We start from the raw sequence: 7,809 nt of genomic DNA, 5'->3' as shown, positions 1-7,809 counted from the left end.
TTTCAACATCCTGTAACTTCGCGTCGAGAGGGGTGTATTGCGGCCTGCGATGAAATCAGGGGGCGACGAGGAAATAAACGCGGGAACGCCGTGTACAGATTGTATCGTTGGAATATACTGTTCCGAGTGATTAGAGGATTACCCGGTCAAATGAGCGAGCCAATTTTAAAGCTCGCGCTGCACGCGCGAAAGCAAAAATTAATCGCGGCATTAAACGATCCGTATCTCTTTCGTTGTCCGTGTTCGATTAATTATACCCGTTTCGATATTTCGTTTGTTCTTGAAATTGAAACCCTCGTTTGAAACCGTTTAAATCATTTCGCGTGGCCTTCCTAAATCGCCCTAGTTATATTAACACCGGCGTGCATCGATTTCGTTCCGCCCTGTGAATTTAGTAAATGCTGGTTTTCCACGCGTTTAAGCCCCATTTGATTGGAATTTTAATTAATCAACGTTTCGACCGTGATTGCAAAATGTCCCAATGATTCGCTCGGAAAGAACACAAAGGCATAGCATCGAAAGCGTCGATTCGCCCCCTCGTATTCCCGTCGACACTCTCCAACCCACTAAAAAAAAAAAAAAAAAAAAGAAAAAGCAAAAAAGAGGAAAAAGATGTTGGAAAATCAAAAATGTACCTTCATTCGAGCATCGCGATTTTTCCGTGGCGAATTCTTTCTTGCGCGGCGAAAAGGCAACGCGTGGAAAACGGTATGAATTCCGTGGCTTCCGTAACGCGGCGAAACGCAAATTCCGATATCCCATCGAGGTGGAGTGCGGCGAATCCGATAGGTCTGGTCACGAGCCGCTCGACGCGCGTACCCGGCGTTGAAACGCGGTCTCACCGGTTTTTTCCGAGCGTGTAGTACACGCGGGGACAAGTGCACGGCCGCGGATCGCTGGAAATGTCGAAGTGGCAGGGCCCGAAAAGGGCGGCAGACGAACGTCATTAGCCGCAGCGGAGACGCGGCGGTTGTTTGCACGCCAAATACGAGAGCGCGGTGGCATTTGCATCGCTTTATACAAGCAATGTTTTTAAATAAACGCGGCAGTGCCGCGCGTGCGCACGGCTGAGCGCGTGCACGCCGGGATCCTTTCCGCCGGCTCCGACTCTCCAACTTCCCTCGCGGGAGAACGAGCGCGAGAAAGGGGCCTGGGCTGCACCCTTCTCGTTATCAAACTGTTTACACGGCAGGATTATTGTTTACACGAAAGAAGCCGAGCATAGAGGAAGAGGAAGAGGCCTGGCAAACGCTTTTTCCGGCGCCGCTTTCCGCTTTGGGTTTCAAACGATGCGAAAAGGGCCATGGCCGTCGAACGTTTTTCGACAGCCGCCCGCCATCATCCCCTTCGCCTTCCCTTCCTACGTCGTCGCACCAACGCTGCTACCACCACCAGACCTTTCCCCTCCCGTCACTTTGAGTCTGAATGAATTATAAATCGCCCCCGCGCCGTTTGATCCTCGTGCGTTTTTCGGCTCGCGTTGTTTGAACGACCGGCCGAAGAAACGTGGAAATTAATTAGCCTCTTTGTTCAGAGTTTGTTCAGAGCCTCGTGGCCCGATTACCTATCGCTCTTTTCCACCCAACCTTTTTCCCCTCTCCCCCCGAACAGTTGCTCGCGTTCGCGAAACTAATAATCCGAGCTGGCAAGATGAAAGCTCCGTACTATGTTTGATCACCGGAAGGTCTGTTGCCAAATAGACACGCGATGAGGGATACACGCGTAGACGAAATTTAAAGCGAAGACCGGGGGCGGAACGGTCGGCAGATTTCCCTGGAAAATATATTTTCGCGAATCCCCGAGTCGAGTTACACGCTACGTGGAAGCGTATACAGAGGGAAACGGCGAACAAGGGGGAATCGAGATGGTAGAGCAGTCGGGGGGAGGGGGGGGGGACGGAGAGTGCAACACAAACGAAAGGAAACAAAACCGACTAAAGGGTTGCAAAGACTCGCGGGGGTTGCTGCGGGCAGCGAGCACGCTCACGGCTTCTCTTTCGCAATTAAACTATAAATATTCATAACTATTTTAGCAAGACAAAGTTTCACGGCGGCCCGCCGGTAATTAAGAGCCGCGACTTCTCCGAAGCGTTTATTCCGAAGTCGACATTAGCAGCGCGGGATATAAATGCCGGTAATTTGGAGGTCCTCGAGGTGGCCCGTTCTTTTTGCAACCAGCACCGACACGGCCCCGACCGGAACCAGCGCCGCGAGTCCGCGGAGCCCAGGTACGACGGGTTAATTCGCGAGAAAGCGTGCGGGATCCGCGTGGACCACGAGCCGCCGGTCGCCAAGGTTATTTGTATTAATTAGAAAGGTCTGAAATTAGTCGACAGAGGCCGGTCGTTAGGAGGTTCATCGAGCAGCGGCGTAAGCGAGACGTTGGGAAAAAAGTGGCCGCGAGCCAAAGTGACTGAGCAGAAAGGATCCGGGATCGTTGGATGGTTCCAGTCACCGAGGTGTGCTCGTGTATCCGAAATCGATTTTGCTTCTGGGGAAATGGATCGTCCGATGTTAGAATCGGCGAAAATTGAATTGTTTCGTGGCGAAGTCGAAACTCGAAATCTCCTGCAATGGCGTAGAGCCCTCGCACATCCGGCACTGTCCTCCCGGCACCTCCTTGCGCTATATCGAGAATATGTTTCAAACTCGCGACGATTATAAACGAAAGAACTTTCCGACCCTTATCTGTCAGAGGAATTGCAAATATAGGAGAAACGCGTGCCAGTGAAATTGCAGAAATTTCCGCGTAATTCATTTCGCGGAGAACGGAATCAATCTCGGATGGCCGGATACTGGCGATTACATCTTCGTTTCTTTTTCCCTTCACCGTTCCAGAACTGCGAAAGTTAGGAAGTTCATCGTCGTTTCCGAGTCCCCTGTCCCCCAGTCGCTCTGGCGAGTTACTTCTTTCCTCGAGCGTGGCACCGTTTGCATCGGACGAATATTAATCCGTAAATTTTTCATTGGTCCCCTGAAAAAGGAGACTCCGTGGTTCTGCATGGTAGGAAAGGGGCAAGGGGTGGAGCCACGGTGGTACGGCTCAAAAGATACATTCTCCTAAGCGATTACTTTCTTCAATCTACGAATGCGTTACTTCCGCGTGGCCGCAACATCGCGGAATGGATAAATGCAGCGTTTCCTCGGTGGATTTTGCGTAACTGGCAGATGGTGCCTCGATAATATTTTATGGCAGATAAGATCGCGGCTCAGCAGATGCTTCGCGCGAAGCGCGGTATTCGTACGGGGTTCCTGAATAAATGCAACATATGAATAGCTGCCGCGTTCATTATCGCGAACGACGCGCCGCGTTGCCTATGCCATACTCGTTTTATTTTAACGGTATTAATCTCTGGCCCCGCGAACATTTTGGTATTCGCCCGTGACACCGTAACGCGGCACGTTCGATTTATCACGGCGGAGCCGAGTTACCGGCGGGTCTTTCGAAATTCGGCAGACGACGGCTCGGCGAGTTTGATTTCTGTTGACTCGGAACACTCGCGGATTAGTTGGTATTCGCGTGATAAGAATCCGCTCTGCTCCCGGCGTTATGCAGCGAATCAAATTCTCGGCTCGAACCGTGAAACGGGAGGAGGCGGTTTGCACGAGGAGCGGCAGAGGTAAAAATCGAGAAAGTTTAATCAGGCGAACGAGCGGACCAAGATATTGGACTGCGAGCTCCAAACCATTTTTCTCGCTAGATTTCACTCGAATACCTCGTCACGATTCGAATTAGCTTTGACGTTTCATCCCGCTGATAGTGCTTCGACGTTAATCGTAATTGGAAAAAAATGGCGGGGAAAAGTTTCTCAACTCGTCAGGAGTATGAATGAGATTGGAACCATCAATCCCGGACCGAGCTCCATGGAATCTCGTACGCAAACTTCCAGCTTATCCGGAACGCGATGGCGGGAGCGGGATCTGCGAATCTTGGCTGAAGCTCTGACTCGATGGATAAGGAATTTCGAGAATTTTCAAGCTCCGCGAAAAATTTCCACGGAATGTCGCAAACACCGACTACCACGTGTCGAAGGTTGGATTTCGGTTGTCGCAACGATTTAGCAGGATGGATGGATTTTCTCGTTAAAATTCCCGAAGAATAGACTCGCTCGTGTCTCACGTATCATGCATTCGCGTGGATGCGTCAAGGAGGAGCAGCGATGCACGTAACATTTACGGATGCAGGGCAACGTATAGCGTACACACGGCACGTGTATTCGGTCCGTGAGATTCAGAAATCCATAACCCTCGCGGATGGATATAGAGCGGCACGCGTGATACACGTTACGATGCACCGGATTACTTCTTGCGCGGAAATTGACTCGAAAGTTGCTGGGAAAAATTCATGCGACGCGCATCCACCGGCTGCGAACGTGCACCGATATGCAGTGCACGCGAATCCTCGGTAGTTATTTCAATCGGATCTTCCCGTGAAATACGTTTCTAAATCCCGTGGAAGATGATCGATCAAAAAATTCTAAATTTCATCATCCCCTTTCCTTCGCATTTGCGTTACTCTCGACTGCATTCTGCAGATAAACGAATCCCGTCGTCAGGCTTGATTTTTATTCGCACCATTAGCATCCCCGTGTCACCCTGTCTCGTTTTAAATCGATAACGCCGAGGGTAACACGGAAACGCGTTGCATGTTAGGTTTACGGTGCATCTCGTTTGCGGTGGAACGCTTTTTCGAGCGTTCGCTGTACCATCGATTCCCATTATCCCCGAATTTACAGGCAACTTCCATAGGTGGTGTGTATCTTTTAAGCAGGATCGCTCTAGAATGAGACCGGATCGGTGTTCTATTCCCGAATCGTAGTCGCGTCTTCTTTTCACGCGGCAACGGAACGTGTCTGTCTCTTAGGTAAAAATAAGCAACACGAGTGCAGGGTAAACAGAGAACGGCGCGGTGGAAGGAGGGAAAAGAAGAGAGGACGGAGGTGGAGGAAGAAGGCGGCAGATATACGGAGCGCGAGTAAAGGATCGGATCGAGTAGGTTCAGATCAGATCAGATCGGTCGTGGGTGGCATCGGTGACGGCGATGGTGAACGGGTGGGCTGTGGTAAGCGCAGAATCGTGTCGCGGATAAAGTGGTACCCGTCACTGTCTGTCAGCAGCCCTTGTCGTAGTTTCTCTCTTCTTCATCCCCCTCGTTTGCCGCTCCGGCTCAACTGGCATCTGCTCTTCTCTTCCTTTCTCTCCTCTCGCTCGACGCGCGCCTCGTCTGGCGGACGCGGATCATACCCGTTCGCCATAATTTACGAATACGGATAAGAACGTGTACCCTGCGCGCGAATATTTGTTTAACGGGTCTGATTTAATTGTCGCGAATCGGCGCGATTCCCGTTCGCTATTTATCTTCGTATCCGCGCGAAAACGATATATTATTAGGATTTTAATCGATAATGCAGAAGAATCACGCTACGAATTTAACGACTCGGAGATATGCCGATTGATTTTATAATCCAGCCCTTTTTCTCCGCACTAAAATTTCGTTGTAATATTCCCGATGGGTTAGTAAATTTCTTGACATTTACGGGCGATAAAGTCACGTGATTATCTATTAACTTTGATATTATTTTAATATTACGTCTCGTCGTTCGACGGTGGTGCTTTTATAATCTAATAAAACTGGAAGACCATGAATTCCATCCCCTCCCCAGCGCGTCGTTATTACCCGACTTGTTCTACTTCAATGTAGATAAAGTCTAACTGGAACGACTCGAAACTCCTCCGCTCTCGTGCCATCAAATTGTATTCGACCAAGTGCACTAATGTATTCTTCAAGAGCCAGCTCTCCACACATAACCCGTATCTTGACGAGGAATCGAGAGAATTCCCTCCGATATCTCGACGTTTTCAAATAGTTAGCAGGCAGAAGAGCACCTCGTCTAGCTCGTTCTAGACTGTACGACCGAACCGAGTGCAGCCACTTTTCCTTCCGATATCTTCCAGACGATGCGGTATGCGGGATAAAAACAGGGGCAATCTGGGACGAAAAATCATTCCAATTTATGATCGCGTACGAACGATCCGGATCTGTATTTTCGTACGTTAACCGACCCACCGAATTCGTTTCCCGGTAAATATCTAGATCGGCCGATGTTAACCCAGCTGCCTTTATATCCTCCGATGCAAAATACGGGACTCCGGCATAAAACGTTCGGATTACGAGCGACTCTGTCGCCAACAACCCGCCACTTCTCCGTTACCAAGGTCCGAATACGCAACTCGACGGAAAGAAACTGAAAATTCGTAGAACATTGCCCCAGAGTGGAACGATCCCTTCCAGGCAAATACTACTCATCTGCTGGGGAATTTCAAGGAATCACGCGATACTCGGCAAACATCCAGAAATTTCCTCCACTTTCCTCGGCCACGCACGCTCTCCACCCGTCGAACGCAACGGCAGAAACGAAGGGATAAAAAGGATGACCTATCGGCGAAGGAGCGCGTGGAAGTATAGAGAGGTAAGTGGCTCTCCGCCGCCCTAACCTCTAAATACGAGACAGCGATTACAGAGAACGATGAACGGATAGCAGAGAAGAAGCGTTGGTACCTCGCGCACCGCGATCCTACGCGTTGCACGCGTTCGTGCATCCACGTACGTCGCTGATTAGGGCATGTGTGCAAGTGCATGCACACGGGGTGGTGCAGACTACACCGGCGTGCACGCTAGCTCGGCCATACGCCAGCGAAGGATAGCCGAGGAAGCCCGGAGGGCCTGTCGGAGGTGAGAACAGTACATTACCCTCGCTCGCGTACGCCTCTCCGCCTGTCCGACTCTTTTCCCCTCGTCTACCATATTCTCCACCCTCGTCCTTCCTCCTCGACCCTCGAGCGTCGTCCGCGCGCTAGCCCTCTCCCTTGCTCTATCATTATATTCACGCATCTCGAGCCGCGACGCGGCAACACCGATCTTTTTCCCTTTCTAAACGCAGCCACGTCGCGTAACATCGTTGCGTAGTCGAAGGGAGGAAGAAAGGTTAGCAGAGAGGAGATTGCAGCAGCGGGCTGCACGCGAGGATGCTGCGCGAGCCGAGGGACCGGCGCGATTCAATGGCTTGTAATTTCAGCCGGATTTTAGGGGAAACAGACGCGACTTTCCGCGACGAGGTGAATGACCTTTCGGTCGAGTAAATTGCAATGCCATTGTTGCCCATGCAAACGCATTTAGAGAGTTAGCGAGCTCGTTGGAGCAGACGCGAAGAGTCTCGGCAAGGAGTCTCGTCTTTGTCCGGGAAGATTCTACTTCGCGAGCCGTTGTTATTCGATAGTATTGTTCCTGTCTTCGAGTCTTGTCACGCGTAATTGGACGACGATTTCACGAATCTCGGTCGGCCAACTGCCTCCTTCGTTCGATATCGACGTCGATGCTTCGACGACGTGGCGAACATATCGCGAGAATTTTTCAAACTTGTCGCCGCATGGAATGCCACTCACCATATTCTCCGCGCTCACGCGAGGCAAAAGGGCAGGGCTTGCTCGGGGATATCGACTCGGCCAGGTCGGCGCCAGCGCGGCCACGTTAATAAAAGGAATTTCCAGCGAGGGTTCGCGACGATTCCACGGGAAAAGCACGGGGCACAGACCGGCGACGTGCACGTACGATTCGTGTAGGTGCCGTCACCGAGGATGACGCGAAGTCAACAATAGCCGTCGTTTGATGAGAGGGAAGAGGAGAGATGGTCCATTAGCCGGGATGTCTCTCAAACAGCCGACTGGCTAGTACGTATTATGTACACAACTAATACGGATGCGTGATAACACGCGCTTTCGCGAAATGGGGGGGGGGGGGGGGGGGGCGGGG

This window comes from Eufriesea mexicana, unplaced genomic scaffold (assembly GCF_001483705.2).
Source record: "Eufriesea mexicana isolate 0111107269 unplaced genomic scaffold, ASM148370v2 scaffold798, whole genome shotgun sequence".
Taxonomy (NCBI): domain Eukaryota; kingdom Metazoa; phylum Arthropoda; class Insecta; order Hymenoptera; family Apidae; genus Eufriesea; species Eufriesea mexicana.
Note: the sequence above shows the minus strand (reverse complement) of the source record.